Genomic DNA, 17,248 nt, shown 5'->3' with positions numbered 1-17,248 from the left:
GCTTCCGAATTTCTCCAGAATGCAGTCTACATTCACCTTCGGCAAGTGAGTGTATGTCCTTACACAAGTGGAGGAATTACTGCAGTTTTCCTGGAACTTACTCACCACTAGTCCATCTGATTTTTCTGTGCTAGGATTCAGTACGGCCTGCTAAAAAATCTGGAGTCAGATCTTGAAACCCTGATGAAGAGGATTATTTATTTTATTTCACTATATGATAATCTTTTACTTTCAAAATTCAGAATTTTTGGTTCTTTCAGGCATTTTTGGGGGGGTTGGCAAAACAAATTTGCTCTTACCGTCTTTGCGACCTGTTGCTTTGTGCCTCTCACCTGTCTTCTGTCACTTGTGAGGCAGTTCCATTTGTGACCCTGTCCGGGTTGTTCATGTTATACAACATAAAGTCTGTAAAAGTACAGTCCCTTTTACTCCGAAGACATTCCACAAATAACTCCTTAAATCTGGGTGTGGTTTTAAGAAGACAGAATCATTAGAACATGTAATTGCAGGTTGCTAGTGCAAAATCCCCAAATCAATAGTCTAGCTCAACATCTAAAATCTTTCTAATCTACCTTGGATTTGTATGGATAAGTGAAGCAATTTGCTAAGAATTGAACACCAAGGTTAGAATACAGGCTGGTGTAGCTCAGCAGGTCCTCCTGAGCCAGCGCTGTGCCAGAGGGCGGGGCCGAGGGAGAGGGCGGGGCTTAGGGAAAGAGGAGGGCCAAGGAGGAGGGGGGTCCTGCCCTCCCTGAGCTGACAGTTTCATGGCAAACACCTTCACAATGTGAAGAACTTGGAGTTTCTTCTAAGAACACTAGGTTTGAAAAGAGTCATAAAAGAACGGGAGTGACAAAATCTAATTTGTCTCAAGTAGGGGAGAACAGCTGGAAGGCCACTTGGGAGACTCGTGAGTCCAGGTGGGCAGTGTTGGTGGCTTCTACCTGAGCGGTGGGACAGTCAGTGGGACAGTCACCGGGAAAAAACGAACAGATTTTAGGCATGTTTAGATGGTAAAAAGGAAAGGATGAATGATGTCTGTGAAGGTAGGATGGAGTAAGGCCCAGGTTTCTGGGTGGATTAATGAGGTAAATGATGGTCCTGCTGTGCTCTGAGCAGGGAAAGCTGCAGAGGGAGCTTTGGGGGAACCCTGATGAGTTCAGCTGTGGATAAAGTGAAAGGCTGTTAAATGTGTGGTCTGGGAGCTCAGGTGAGAGCCAGTAGCGAGTAGGGGGAGGGGAGAGAGACGTTCAAGTCATTTTGTCTTGTGAGCATACAAATACTTATGAGTAATGATACACTTACGCCTCTATATTCTGGATTTAACACCCATTAACATTTTGTTATATTGACTGCAGAGGTTCCTAATATTTTTTAATAGAAATAAAATAAATAGAAACAAAATAGTGGAGTTAATAAACATCTTAGAGTTGATGTGTGTCCTTCTATGTATTTTGATACCTCATCTGTTTATAACCATAATCTATAAAAAGTTAACTAGTTTAGCATAAGTGTTAAACAGAGGGACGTGACACACAGTTTTGGGGCTTGAAGCTGATCTTCTTGGGCAAATTATGTAGCCTCTCTGTACCTTTGTTCCATCTTCTGTTACTGCCCCCGGGCCCCTCATCACAGATGATTTCCTAGACTAGATGATGGGAGGGAGGCTGCTGAAGGGAGTAAGAAGTGGCAACTGCTAGGGACACTTAAGAGAGAGACAAAAAGAGATTAAAGTCAATAAACTCAGTACAAACAAATACTCTCAAAAGAGAAAGAATCCTGCAGTGTTTTGAGCCACTTAGCATAAGGGAAACAAAATCACGTGGACCCAAAGCTCTTGAGCATGTGAGTATTGTGGGTGGGAATGTGTCATCAGAAAAGGGTTGAGAAAAGGTCTTTTGGTTTCCATTGACGTTTCCATTAAGGATGGGGAGCAGAAGTGAAAACCCTCAGCTTCAGTGGAAGCTGCTGTTTTGTGTGAAACTGACCAAACTTTGGAGACCAGTCATCAGCGGTGCTGGCAAATGAAGAGGTTTCGGGATTGGGTGGGGCACTTGCTGTGACTTCCAGGTGACCTACTGGCTGGGGGCTGTGAGGCGGGCAGTAGGTTTGCAGGGAGACCCGGGCATAATCCCTCGCTCTGAGGCTGCTGGTCTGACTAGCAGACCTGGGCACAGGCAGTCCTAATTGGGCAGCTCGGGATGTGGCCTGGGACACCTGCCGTGCTGAGGGGGAGAAGAGCGCTTCCCTGAGGGGGTGTCCCTGCGGAGAGTGGAAACATCCTCTTGCAGGGGAGGAAGAGCCTCTGAGCAGGGTGCTGGTTGCACAGGCAAGACCACCCTGAGCACTGAGGGTTTGGGGAGCCGGAAGTCACACAGTGGCCAGAGCAGCCTTGTTCCTGAGAAACTAGAGGGAGAAGAGGCTGAAAAGTCAGGCTAGTGTCAGACACTGTGGTGGGTTATGAGTGACAGTAAAGGACTGGTCAGGCAGGCACGAGAGAACCCTGTGGGTGTCCCAGCTGGAGCGTCACGCCAGAGGGTGGAGCTGAGTTATAGACTTTGCCACTTATTAGCTGTGTGACTTTGAGCAAGATTACCCCACCTCTCTATATATACCTTCATCTGTAAAATGACACAGTGACAAGCTCGTGTCATCAGAAGGCTTAGTTTAGCTCTTATCCTCTGTGTCCAGTCCTGTCAGTGCTGCCCTGCAAGTTTCTGCAGTGGCTGCTCTTACCCTGAGATGGGAGGGCATAGAGGGACTTTGTAGCGCCCGAGGGCAGGAAGGGGTTGCTTTAAAAACAGACATGTAGCCGCCTGCAGCTGCAGGCCTGCAGGCAGTTTGGTTGATGGTCCTGGAGAGGACTTTGGACGCTTTAGCATCGTCATAAGACTTGTTTTCCCTTGGGGGCCAGAATTGCCTATGCAGATTAATGTGGAAAATTTGGGCTTCTGGCAAAGCTGTTTTCAGAGATGGTAATATATATAACATATCGTAGAAAATATAATGCTTTTATTTAATCTGTGGGACTTTGCAGCTGTTGGGAACACCTCTGTTGGCCTGGTCTCCACGGAGGACACTAGGGGTCGGCAGAGCGTGCGGGAGGGCAGGTAGCCTGCAGTGCTGCTGCGGGGTGTTCTCCCGAGTAGAGCACTCTGCTGAGTTGACTCTTCTCTGAGTTTGGTTGCCAGATGAGCAGACAGCAAATTAATGAGTTCTGGTGGGATTGTATAATGACAGAAAGAAAGAGGGACCCGTAGTTTTTCTGGACTAGAACACGCTTTTGGTTCCTGATCCAGTGTGTTCCATTACAGAATTGATGAGTTGTGTCTATTCTGGGACTTGTAGACTGAGAGAAATGTGTAGCCTGAAAGTTTAGAGTTACACTTTATTAGGCGGGAGGACTCGAGGCGGGATGACAGCCTTCAAATCTGTCTGAGGGACTGCTCCCAAGAAGTAGGGGAGGAACTAGGATTATATAGGAGCTTTACAACAAAGACCAGGGAGTTGGAACAATAAAAGATTGCTTGTTATCTAAAGAAATCCAGGCATCTCAAGTTAAAGAATTTAGTGCCTTTGTATGTATCATTTGACCTCACTGGATTCATTCTTTAGACAAGCACCTAGCTATCTAGGGCAATTATCCTGTCTTCTTATTCTCAGTCTGTTCAGAGGGCAGCATTGTGAGTGGCTGTAGAGGCTGGGCTTCAGGTCTGTCCGCACTGGGGGGTGGCGGCAGCCTTGATGACTTGGTTTCAGCATTCTTTGTTTACTGACATGGTTGTAGTATTTTAATTCACATTGTAGTATTTTCATTCACAGACTGATTGTGGATAATCTGGAAACTTGCAAAGGAAACGAGATGGAATTACTGCAGGTACCTTCTACTTTAATAAGCCGTGTGCAAACATAAACATGGAGGAAGCATACATTTGAATTTGGTGGTGTAGGGAAGGGTTTCTGCACATTACAGGAGAACGCAAGGCAGAATATCTCTTCTTTGTTGGCAGGGATGTGGGTCAACCTGTCTTTTCTGTAGCGGTTTCTGAGAGCACTTTATGGTAATTAACAAACATTGACAAACGGTGGCACACTTTGCATTTAAGAGCTGACCTGTGCAAACGTGTATTGGACAGGTGGATTTCATAGGCAAGTGGTGAGGTGGATTGGAGAGAGGTGTAGCCCAGGCCTGGGCTCAGATTCAGGTTTAAATCGCCATTTCCTCACCAAAGGACCTTGGACTAGAGTGTAACCTCCATTAAACTGTTGGTGAATCTGTGAAATATGCATTATAATATTCGTTTCTTCCTGGGTTTGTTGTAAGTTTAAACAGTATTATAACACACATGAAACACTTAACAGGCACTTAGCAGTGTTCACTGTGTCCTTCCGCCCCGCTTAGCGTGTGTTACAGCCGTAAAGGTAGCATGTGCCTGTTGAGGACGTACTGGTAGCCCCTTGAATAGGTTGTGAATTTGGTGATTTCCTTTAATCCTTGAAACTCTACGTGCCATGGGCAGTTATTTTCATGAACAGATGAGGAATCTTAGGGTAAAGAAGACGGTGTAATTTGCCCAAAGTCAGACCATAATTTTGGGTGCAGGGGCCTCTGTTCAGCATGGGCCCCTGGGCTTTCTGCCCTCTCCGTTCAGCACCAGAGCCAGACGTGGAGTCGCCTGTCTCCCAGCCCAGAATATCCGGCAGGCAGCAACACAAACCTGGACCTGTTCTGCTTAAGCAAAAACTCCGGAGGGGAGGCAGGTACTAAAGGGATAAATGTAAAAACAGACGACTGTAAACTGTTATCAGCTCAGAGAAGGAAAGGAACACGCCTCGCCGTGCAGAGCTGGGAGCTTTCCCTTCCGGGCTGCTCTGGGGGCGTTCATTTCAGCTAAACAAACTCCGCTCCTGCACCAAGGCATGAAGGCAGGGTGCATGTAACCAGGCTGACTGTGCCTCGTTGATCATATTCATTCTTAATCCAGTGTCAGCTGTCACGGGCACTTACCTAGTAAACAGATGTCGGCCATAATCATCACGCACTTTGCTTGGTAGTTTTATTGGCCCCACTTTTGAGATGAGGTAATTGAAGCTGGGGAGTTTGCTGCATGCCCGTGATTACCTTGGAAATACCCCCACTGGTCTTTCAACCTAGACTGGTGTGGCTGTTACATCCCAGCCCTGTGAATGGCATCGTGTAGCTTCTACCAAGTGGCCCAAATGACTGACATTGATTTTCTTAATCCGTAGGAAATGGTATGTAACAATAAGAGAAAAGGTGGTAAGAAATTCTTTGGAAAACTAGAACAAAATCCAATACTTCCCCAGCTGGGGTAGCGTACCCAGTGTCACTCATCCCACTCACAGCCTGGCACCTCCTCCCTCCCGACTCCGTGTTCAGAAGCCACTCTGAGCCTTCGAAGAACATTTTGCCTCGTGACACTTTTGACTAAGACCTATGACCTCTCTGTCCCTGGTTAACTCTCTCTTCAAGGCCATTTAAATTTTATGCAGGCTCCTCCACTCCGATGTAAGAAAAGACTCTTTAAACTTCTTGATGAAGCTCCTAAATGAAGATCTTGTGAAGGAAACCTAGTCAAAACCTGGGAGGTTTGCACACAGTGACTGCATGCAACCTCAGCACTTTGTGAAGTTCAGAATCAGAGGGGTGGGAGACACAGGAAAGGCTTTTTAAGGTAGAAAGGGGAAAGTGAAAGGATGCAGGCTGTGTGAGACTGAAACATCTCGGTCCCAGCCAGCAAGGCACCTGCGTTCAGGATGGTGTATGGGGAGTACAGAGTTCTCACAAAAAAGAAGTGGTGGGATGGGAGGGAGGACAGATAGATTCTTTACTAGGGAAGGAAAAAGTGGGCTGAAAATTTCCTGGTTGAATAAGAGGACTGTGAAATGATGTGCTTGCATTTTGGAGAAAAGGGTTTTGTGGGGACAGGCCTAGGAGAACGCTCTCTGGCTGGGGAGTCAGCACAACAGAGAACCACAGAGAACCGGGCTGACCTCAGGGCCCCTGCTGGGGGAGGGGCTGCCCGCCATTTTGGTCCTGGGGGCTACTTCTGTCCCTTAGCTGGGGCCTCAGAACTCCCTTCACATCCCAGTCCTGTTGATACAAGAAAACATAAGTGGGGCATGGGAAGGGCTGTGTCCCAGGCTTTGGTTGAGCCCCTGGAATGTGCCCCACCAGACGTGGGTCCTTGGCTTCATGCAGGAAAGATTTCAAGAGCAAGCCACTGTTGAGTAAAGGTAGATTTATTCACAGAGACACATTGGAAGGCAGGAGAAATGCCACGAGGTGTGGGGGTTGGGTGCTCATATTAAAAGTAGTTACACACTCCACAGACAAAGTGTGGGCCTTCTCCGAAGAGGGAGAGAGAGTGATGACCGCGAGGTGGCGCTGTGTTGCTGGTTTTCATGGGCTTGGTTGTTTTATATGCTAATAATTAGAAGGAGCAGCCTAAGGGCAAGGGGCTGGGATTCCCAGGGAGTTGGCCATTTCCCACACTGTGACCTTTTGTGGCTAGCCTTGGGATGGCCATGGTGCCTTGGGGCGTGTTATTCACCATGTTACTATTACAACGGGTGTATAATGAAGCTCAAGATCTGCTAGAAGTAAAATCTCTTCATCCTGAGCCTCAAGGCCTACTGGGGGTTGAATCCTTCACCATTTTGATGTTAATTGCTGTGGCCTGCATTGAATGGCTGTGCTCTGGCCCCTTCCATCCTGTCTCACTGTGTTGACACAGAGAGAGCAAAGGCCGGGCCCTGCCTGTGCTCCTGCATTTAACAGGGAGAGGGGTGGGGTGGGCTGAGGATGACTCTGAGTGGTGAGAAGGATGTTTCAGATTTTCCCACGTGGGACATGGGGACGTGCCAGCAGCCACCGCAGATTTATCTCACGGGCATTATCGCTTGTGTCACTCATCTTTTTCTATTTTTCTTTCTTTTTTTTTTCAAGTATTTAATCTAAATTTAACATCAGGTTTTCTTAGGAAAGAAATATCTCTTTTTCTTTTCATTGGGGCTCTTTTGGGGGGGTAGGTAATTAGGTGTATTTATCTGTTAGAGGAGGCCCTGGCGGTTGAACCCGGGACCCCGTGCACGCTAAGAACACGCTCTACCACTGAGCTCTACCACCCGCCCCATCATCTTTTACTTTTTGCTTTAGCTGCCAAGAATCTTACGGCTGAATTTCTAGTCGGCCTTTAACACTTACCCTGACTTCATGGCATTCGTTTTTATGAGTTTACTTCCCCCTGGTTTCATTTAAGTATTGAATCTCCATTTTCTTTTCACTCTAACTTTTGTCTTTTTGTTGTTATGGTTGTTAAGCTGTGTTAAAAATTGTTTAATTTCTCTTTTAGCAGGAGGCTGAAAGTAAATAAATATGTAAACAAACTTATCACACTTAAATGTTTTATACATTCTAAGCTGTTTATTAGTTACTTAAAAACCGAATTGAATACTGAAGTGATAACATTTTAAAATTATTTTTTAACATTTTATAAAAGTATAGCTGATTTACAATATGATATAGGTTTCAGGTGTACAATAGTTGCACAATTTTTATTGTTATGCTCCATTTATAGTTATTGTAAAACATTGGCTATATTCCCTGTGTCGTAAGATACATCCCTGTAGCGTGTTTATGTTACATGGAGCAGTTTGTATAAGAAAGTTGGGTAATACAAAGTCTGGGGCGTGGCTCTGTCTAACCCATGTTCCCGGTCACCCTTCCTGTCAGAGCCCAGGCCCTCACTCCTGTCTGCAGGGGAGCAATTGGAGGCAGCCCTCATCAGCGCTGGCACCACCCTCTGAGTGGCAGTGACAGCAGTGACTGTGTGTGGACGTGCAAAGTGTTGTTCCAGGAGCTTTACATGCATTTCTGCATTTAATAATTAAAGCCCTCCTGTGAGGAATCATTTTAGGTTTTTAATGAATAATACATTTTATTTTGATTTTGAGAGTTCAAACTTCCAGAAAATTTACTGGAATAGTACAATAAAGGCTTAGATACAGTTCACCTAAAAGGGCACTGTTTGCCCTTTTGTGTCTGGCTTATTTTCGTATAAACTTTCAAGGTTCATCCATGTTGTAGCCTCAGTCAGTACTTTATTGTTTTGGTTTTATAATATCCTTTTTCTTTTTTTTTCGTTTTTTCTCTATTTAAAAATATTTTCATTGAATTCTAGTCAGTTTATAATGTTGCGTCAGTTTATAATTTTGCATCAGTTTCTTGTGTACAGCACAACATTTCATTTATATAGGAACATACATGTATTCATTTTCATATTCTTTTTCAACATAAGTTACTATAAGTTATTAAATATATTCTCCTGTGCTATACAGTATAAACTTGCTGTTTACTCTATACATACTCAGTATCTGCAAATCTTGAACTACCAATTTATTTCTTCCCACACCCTCTCCCCTCTGGTAACCATAGTTTGGTTTCTATGTCTGTGTGTCTGTTTCTGTTCTGTAGATAAGTTTATCTTTTTGTTTGTTTGTTTTTTTAGATTCCACATGTGAGCGATCTCATATGGTATTTTTCTTTCTCTTTCTGGCTTACTTCACTTAGAATGACATTCTCCACGTCCATTCATGTTTCTACAAATGGCATTATTTTATTATTTTTTTATGGCTGAATAGTAGTCTATTGTACAAATATACTACAACCTCTTTATCCAGTCATCTGTCAGTGGACATTTAGGTTGTTTCCATGTCTTGCTATTGTAAATAGTGCTGCTCTGAATATTGGGGTGTAGGTATCTTTTTGAATTACGGTTCCTTCTGGATATATGCCCAGGAGTGGGATTGCTGGGTCATATGGGAGGTCAATGTTTTGTCTTTTGAGGAACCTCTGTACTGTTTTCCACAATGGCTCCACCAAACTGCAACCACAGTGTAGGAGGGTTCCCTATTCTCCACAGCCTCTCCAGCATTTATTGTTTGTGAACTTCTGAATGATGGCTATTCTGACTGGTGAGATGTGATATTTGATTGCAGTTTTGATTTGCATTTCTCTGATAATGATATTGAGCATTTTTTCATGTGCCTATTGGCCATTTGTATGTCTTCATTGGAGAAAAGCTTCTTTAGGCCTTCTGCCCATTTTTGGATTGAATTGTTTGTTTTTCTTTCTTATCAAGTGTAAAAGGTGTTATATATTCTGGGAATTAAGCCCTTGTCAGTCTCATTTATTGCAACTATTTTCTCCCATTCCATAGGTTGTCTTTTAGTTTTGCTTACTGTTTCCTTTGCTGTGCAAAACCTTGTAAGTTTAATTACATCCCACTTGTATATTTTTGCTTGTATTTCTATTGCTTGAGTAGACTGCTCTAGGAGAACATTGCTGAGATGTATGTCAGATATTTTGCCTATGTTTTCTTCTAAGAGGTTTATAGTGTCTTGTCTACATGTTTAAGTCTTTATGCCATTTTGAATTTATTTTTGTGTATGCTGTGAGGGAGTAGTCTAACTTCATTCATTTACATGCAGCTGTCCAGTTATCCCTACACCATTTGCTGAAGAGGCTGTCTTTACTCCATTGTATGTTCTCACCTCCTTTGTCAAAGATTCAATGACCAAAAGTTTGTGGGCCTATTCTTGGTAATTTTGTTTATCCATTCATTGATGGATGGATATTGTTTGTAACCTTTGTCTACTCTGAATGATACTGCCATGAATATTGATGTGCAAGTTTTTGTGAGAATATGTTTTCATTCTGTTGGCTGTACAGTTGGCCCGCCATATCTGTAGTTTCCACTTCATGGATCCAGATGGCTGATTGTAAAGGGACTCAAACATCCTTGGATTATGGTATCCAGGGTGGGGGGTTCCTGAAACCAACCCCCCGAGGATACTGAGGGATGACTCTACATGTAGGAGTGGAATTGCTGAGCCATATAACTCTAACCTTTTGAGGAAACACCAGACTTCTCCAAAGAAGCTGCACCATTGTCCCTTTCCACTGGCCGCAAATGAGGTATCTCTGCCTCCTCAACGACACTTGTTATTGTCCATGTTTTGATTAAAACCGTCCTAGTGGGTGTAAAATGAGAACTCATTTTGATTTTGATTTGGCTAGTGATGCTGAGCTTCTTTTCATGTGCTTATCGGCCATTTGTGTATTTATTTAAATCCTTGGCAAATTTAAACATTGGGTCGATTTTCTTTGTATTGTTCAGTTGTAAGCATTTTTTATATATCCTGAATACTAGTCTCTTCTTAGATACATGCTTGGCAAAATTTTTCTCCTATTCTGCAGATTGTCCTTTCACTTTATTTTTTTAAGCATTAAAACAATTTCTTTACAGGGGAGGTAATTAGATGTATTGATTTATTTTATTTTTCTTGCTAAGCATGCACTCTGTCACTTGATATACCCCCTTCCCCTGTCATTTCACTTTCTTGATGATGTAATTTGTAACAAAAAGGTTTTAACTTTGATGAAGTCCAGTTTATCTGCTTTTATCTTCTATCACTTGTGCTTTTCGTATTGTATCTAGGAAACCAAAGCCTATCCTAGGACCACAAAGATTTATACTGTGTCTTCTTTTAGAAAGTTTATAGGTTTAGTTTTTACGTTTCTGTCTGTGATCAATTTTGAATTAATTTTTATTTATTTAAAATATGGGGGTCCAGATTCCAGATTCATTCTTTTGCCTGCAGATACTCAGCACTCCCTGCACCATTTGTTGAATAGACTATTCTTTCAATGGAGTGTTGTTGACACCCTTGTGGAAAACTGACTGTAAATGTAAGTTTTTCCCCCTGGGTTTTTATTATGTCTCATAGATTTATTTATCCAAACTTATGCCAGTACCATTCTGACTTAGTACTATAGCTTTTTAGTACCCTTTAAAGTGAGTCCTCCAACTTTGCTCTGCTTTTTCAAGATTGTTTTGGCTGACCTGGGCCCCTTGCACTTCCATATGAATTTTGGGATCACTTTTTCAATTTTTGCAAAGAAGTCAGCTGGAATATTGATAAGGATTCCACTGAATTTGTAACTCACTTTGGGGAGTCTTAACGTTTTTAACAATATTGTCTACCATTCCATGAACATGGGATGTGTTCCATATATGTAGATCTTTTAAGTATTATTTCGGTGATACATCAAAATATTCAATGTACAAATCTTGTAAATTTTTGTTAAATTTATCTCTCATTTTATTTTTAATGCTGTTGTAAATGGAAAGGCTGAGCTTCTTGAGGGTAGGACTATATATTAATTTGTTTATTTCTAGGATTTCTACACAGCAAATACTCTAGGTTTATATTTGCTACATAAATCTATCCACAACTCTTCCCACCCCCGTGTTATAAGAAACCAAGACCCAGGTTAAGCTACCTGAACACCTATGTGGAAGTGAGAAATGAGACCCTTGGGTGGGGCTTTGTGAAGATGATACTGAGAGCTTATTTAGGATGGCTTCATCTTAAATTCCTTTAAACAACACTTCTGGTGTAGTCAGATACATTAAGATCATGCCCTTTTGATGTGCATAGGAGCTAAGACTATCATTTTCAAATAATTTCTAGTGAGAGTGTTGTACTTGAAATCAAATTTGCATCAATCTTTGAAGATATATGTTTCAGGAATTTTGACTAAAGAACACCTGTCTTTATTCATTAATGACAACTAAATTCTCAAGCAACATGTAAGAGTTTGAGCAAACTGCCCCAGCCCCGTAGTGCTGGTTGGCTGCAGCTGTAACTGGAGTCAGTGCTTACCTCTCCCAGCACGCTTGGGCTGATCTGCTCAAAGGTGTTCGTCCAAATGTTTGTCTGTAGTCTGTTGGACAAAGCCATAAAACATTGAGTTAATTTTGCTGGAATGCAATATATTCCTATTAATATTAAGTAAGCACATATTGAGTGCTTACTGTATGTTGGGAATTGTCCCTCAGCCTCACATGTATATTATTTCACTTAAAACTTCATATATTTCCTTGTTATTCTCACTTTACAGATAAGGAGACTGAGAATTAGGTCTTCTGTATTTTGGATGGAGCTCATTATCAATGACAGGAAGTTGTAAGGAAAAAGATATTGATTCATCCTGAGAAAATATTTTTCTGACCGTCAGCAGTGAAGAGGGTGAACACTGAAGAAGGTGATCATTGTTTGAGTGAGACGAGCCCCGGGTTGTACGGAGTCAGCATCCCTGTCCTGGACACGGCACGTGTAGATCTGTGTGGTGGGTGAGGCGGCGAGGCCGCGCAGGGAACGCGGATGCCGGGCCATTGGGCTGTGCTCAGGCCCGGTGGGGCTTTCTCCTAAGGGCAGTGGACCGTCATTGACAGATTTTTAGTAGGGGAGTGGGGTGCTCTCGTAGATCACTTTTGTCTTGTAGAATGCTTAGAAACATTTAGAAGGCTCTGCAGGAGGTGATGTGATGAGTCAGATTAGGGTGGCTGCCAGGTGTAGGAGTGTAGAATTTTCAAGTGGTTTTCAGTCCCAGTTTTGTGGCTGAGTAGCTGTGTCACTTTGGATGATGCACTCAAGGAAGTAAACAATTTATCTAATCAATTGAAGAAGTGATGTACCGACCTCCCAGGACTGCTGTGGTGATCCAGTGAGATAACGTGTTCACAGTGTGCAGCGTGGTCCCCAGCACACAGTCAGTGCTGAGTGAGTGCCAGTGAGTACCTGGTAGTTCAGGTGTGGGTGGTGGGACTCGGTGACTGAGGAAATCTGGGCCCTGAAGGTGGGGTCCAGTCACATCTGTGAGTGATGGGCCTGAGCTGGGAGAGGAAGGGAGACCTTGCCCCCCGACCAGGGGCCCTGGGTAGGACGGCTATGGGAGGAGCACCGTGAAGTCAGCTCTTTGCAGGTGGAGCTCGAGTTGCCTTTGAGATATCTAAGTGCATTGTCATGAGCTCAAAGAGGAGGTCTGGGCCCGGGCTGTGAATTTTCCTATAATCTTAATCCCTGAGGACGCTGAGGTATTGATCACTGAACGTGAAGACATACTTTACAGGACAAGTGAATAGTAGTATCATCTCTGTCATCAAAGCTCACATCTCTTTATTCATCACAAGTTTGCTATTGGGTACTTACAGAGCTCACTTCACCGCCATCCCCTGGGCTCAGGCTCCACAGTAAAGAGCTGGTGAGCCTCCCTCTTTTCCAGAAGAAGACACATTTAGCTGGTAGAATTCTGTACCTCGCCAGACTTAGAATTTTAGTTTGTTGTTTTAATTCTATTTTCTGTTAGCCATCTCCTGACAGGAGAGACGTTTTACCTCATGGACATATTTCAATTAGCTGTTACTGAGAATTGCTGATCTGATCCATAGTGTAAGTATTATATTAACCTTGTAGAGTATTTATCATTTTTCTGTCTTTGCCCTTTAATTTTGTATGCCCCTTCAAGTCTCTATCCTATTTGGGGCCTTATTTTTTTTAATTAAAAAATGTCTATTTGCAGTTAAGAAAACAAAAGAAAAGAAAAAATACACATGATAGCTAAACTTAGAAAATATCTAGTGTGTTTTCTGTCTCGGCAACGGAGGGTTCTAGAAACTCGTGAAAACCTTCATTACACAAGTTTCTTAAAATGCTGATTAAGAAATAAAACCTTCCTTCTTCATCTTTCAAGCTGCACAGCTAATTGTGAAGAAAGTGAGGGGAAATCCTCAGAAGCCAAGACAAACCAGAAAGCAGGGATTCTGGGTGATACGCAAGCCTTAGAAGCCCTGGGGTGCCTGTTGGCTCCTGTACTGAGTTTCAGTTGCCTTGACTGGAGGGTAGGAGGTGAGCCCGAGTCCTCTCACAATGGGAGTTGGATGACTGATCATATGTAAGGCCAAGCCCATCCCGAGAAGCATGGTTTACTAAAGGGTTAACTATGAAAAAAAATTCCTCAAGGTAAGACATTAAGGAAAGTCAATTTTTTTGGAAGAGGGGAAAAATAACAAATCCAAAGTAAGGATATAGTTTAAAGCTCTTCTGGCATGAGAGTAACCACAAACTCCTGGCAGAGAATCACAGCTACTCCTGGAATGAGAAGCTGTGGTTTGAATGAATCAGTGAGCAGCCATTCCGAAAAAGGCCTCCAGAGTCTTGAGGATCAAGATACTTGAATGCAAACACCTGTCTTCCAAGGTCTCAATCAAATAACCAGAAAGGTTTTAAAGGAAAGAAGCCATAATCATAGTTCTATTTCTTAACATTACTTTATGCTAGGAATTCAGACGTGACTATGGAGTTGTCTCCTCTTTTATGGACCTTACCTTCTCTTTGGGGAGACAAACTGACATAGTTGGGGAGCTTGGTGGAGGGAGGTGATAGTCTGTTGCAATTAGCCAGGAGAGGAGATTAAGAAAGCAGTGAAGGGTGGGTGAACTTTTTAGCTAAGGACATTCTTGTTCTGCTGGCTCTTAATTGCAGGCTCAATGAGCAGTCACTGGAGGGAATAGATCTTACGGAGGATGGACTTAGCTCAGGTCTCTTTAGAATGGACAAGTGAACCTGGAGAAAGACAGTCAAATCTGTGCAGACATTAAGTTCACTTGAACGTGCTCCATCCCTGAGCCAAAGATAGGACAAATATGCAGCACTTCTTAAGGACAGAGGAGTGGTTTTTAAGGTTCTCCAAGAATGAAGCCCAGGGAACCGAGATGGCCAGTTGTCAAACTGTGACTTTGCTCTTTGGACGGTGTACCCACCAAGGGTATTGGCCTTTTATACATTTCCATTTCTCTTTAATACATGTCAGGTGATGAGGACGTGGGCACAAGTGTTTGACACCTTGTCGAGGCGACTTTGGGTACCTGCCTAGAAACGCGGGCACGGCTACAACTGCGTCACACATGTTGCCGCCCATCCCGCTCCCCGGCTCCGTGATCACGGCAGAGTGGTTCCTTGTTGACCTGTCCATCTCCTCTGTGACATCATAACCCATGAAAAGACCGGAGAGTATTAACTTGGTTTTTTTAAAGTCAAAGGAACAGATCTAATATGGAGTCAGATTTGTTCTTTCCTATTTCAGTATTGCCATGGAGAAGACAGTTTGGGCAGCTTTTTGTAGGGTCCTCGAGGCTTTCTCTCTCAGACTCTGGGGGCCTCTATTGAAAACCCTTCATAGCTGTCTGGCCTGCTGGAAAACCACTCCGACTCTTTTGCCTTAAGATGTGTTCAGTTTATAACTCATCTCTACTCCTTGGAAAACAACTCAATAAAAACTCAGTTGGTTTTCCACCAGCCATGGGCAGGGGTGAGGGATACCTTGTTATTAATTCATAAAATAATAATAATAATAAAAATAGTAATAATAAAAATAGTAATAATAATAATAATATTAATAATAATAATAATAATAATAATAATAATAATAATAATAATAAAAGAAGTCTTAAAACAGCACTGGGCACATAGGTGAGTCAATAAATGCTTCCTGGCTTAAATCAAAAGTGATGACTCAGTGATTCCATGGCTGCTGTATTTGCTGAGCTAGTTACTCCTTTGCTCCATTACACATTTTTTAACTGAAAAAGAAATACATGCAAATGGTTAAAAAAATTCAAACAGAGCACAAAAATACACAATTGAAAGAAGTTTTCCCTCATCCTCTCTTCTTTCAGCCCTCCCTGGAGATGCCACTGTTTACTATCCTTTGGGTGCTTTTCCAGATATGCTATGCACATTCCCACATATGTATGTAAATTCCTTTAAAGTTTTAGTTATTTTTAACTTAAAGGGATTTAAATCCTCAAGTGGCTTCTGCCTGGGTAATAGAACAGAACAAATCTGACTCCATATTAGATCTTTTCCTTTGACTTTAACCCTATGCTCTGTCTCCTAGGCTTCATCTTGCTTGTAAAACAATGTTGCTTAGAGCCTGAAATATACAGGAGAACCTATTCTGAAGGCTCTGATCTTTAAGTATATTTAACACATTTTCATTCATAAAAAGATAAGAAATTGCAGAATAGAAAATAACGTTTGTTTTGTTAGAGGTTTACAGAGATTTGACCCAGGCAGATAGCTGCAAGAACAAAGGATTCTAACAAGAAGGAATTCCTACACCAAGAAGATTGCAACAACCAAGCACGTAGGAAAGGAGCCTGAATTCTGACTTGGGGAGATGGTTTTCCAGGACATTAGTTTGCCATCTAGGTCTACAGAAACTTGCTATTCCATGCCCCAACACCTGGTCTCCCAACTTATTGGCCTGTCCTGCACTGAAGAGAATGAATTTGGATTTGGTAGCACTCCAATATACCTAGCAAGCTGGGCACTGGAACTGAGTGTTATGGAAACAACAGGCCAGCCAAGGAACAATCACCACTCGGAGTGTTGGCGTACTCAGATTTATTATGCCGGCGGGCTCAGAGGGGCTTCTGCTCCGAAGTTCTGAGCACCCACCTCCAAGACATACACATGAAGTTTTAAAGGGTTAATTACAAGTAAGGGTGTATTAGCCAATAAGGCTCAAGCAACAAAAAGGAAGGAATCAGCACACTGGTGCTTGTCAACTTGTAATAGACACTTGTTGAGCTTCGATTTACGACTTAGCTTGTTAGCCCAGTAAACTGACACTAAACTTCAGATTTACGAGTTAGCCCAGCAGAATTTAGATCAGTAAACCGACACTTATCACACTTAGATTTGTGACTTAGCTTGTTAGCCCAGCTGGGCTTTTCCTTCACATGAGGACAGCTCTCCCACACCCAGGGAACTACTGTGAGCCCTTGATGGTTCCACTAGGGTGGAGTGTGGTTTACCCAGGACGGATGGGGACTATGCACCAACACTCAGGCAGTCTGCTCTGTCTGGGGCTCTGATCTTGAACCACCCCGCTCCCTGCCAGCCCAACACCTGGGACAGTGGAGCTAAGGCAAAGATCGTGCCTACCTGTTTCCCAGCGTGTAAAAGGGGAATATGTACTCTTCCCAAGGTAGTTCTGAGCGACAACACCTGCGGGTGCTTGGTTCCCAGACCAACAGAAAACCCTGCTCTGCTTGGGGGCAACAGGTGTGATAACCGTAGGGGTTCTGCAGCAGCATCGGATGGAGGGCTGGATCAGGGAGGTAAAACTTGAGCTGCGGGCCTTGAAGTGTTACAGAAGGGTACAGAGGCAGGACTGCCGCCTTCTTCAGGGTGCCACCAGAGGTAAAGCTTTTTCTCTCCATCCCCGCTAGGACCTTACCCTTTCCAGATCCCTCCCTTCTCTCTGCTCTTCCGGTCCATCTGTCTCCCTCCACTTTTTCCCTCCTCTCCTCCC

General features: G+C 43.2%; 1 long non-coding RNA gene across 1 annotated transcript; it reads left to right on the top strand.

Annotated features, from left to right (window-relative positions):
* The first annotated feature begins 9,619 nt into the window (after positions 1 to 9,619).
* On the top strand, positions 9,620 to 13,502 carry LOC135320915 (uncharacterized). Its single transcript, XR_010380290.1, has 2 exons — positions 9,620 to 10,774; positions 11,990 to 13,502. It is a non-coding gene; the product is annotated as an uncharacterized LOC135320915 (long non-coding RNA).
* The last annotated feature ends 3,746 nt before the right edge of the window (positions 13,503 to 17,248 follow it).

The sequence above is a fragment of the Camelus dromedarius genome, unplaced genomic scaffold, assembly GCF_036321535.1.
Source record: "Camelus dromedarius isolate mCamDro1 unplaced genomic scaffold, mCamDro1.pat HAP1_SCAFFOLD_164, whole genome shotgun sequence".
NCBI classification, from domain to species: domain Eukaryota; kingdom Metazoa; phylum Chordata; class Mammalia; order Artiodactyla; family Camelidae; genus Camelus; species Camelus dromedarius.
Note: the sequence above shows the minus strand (reverse complement) of the source record. Positions and strands in the feature narration are given on the sequence as shown.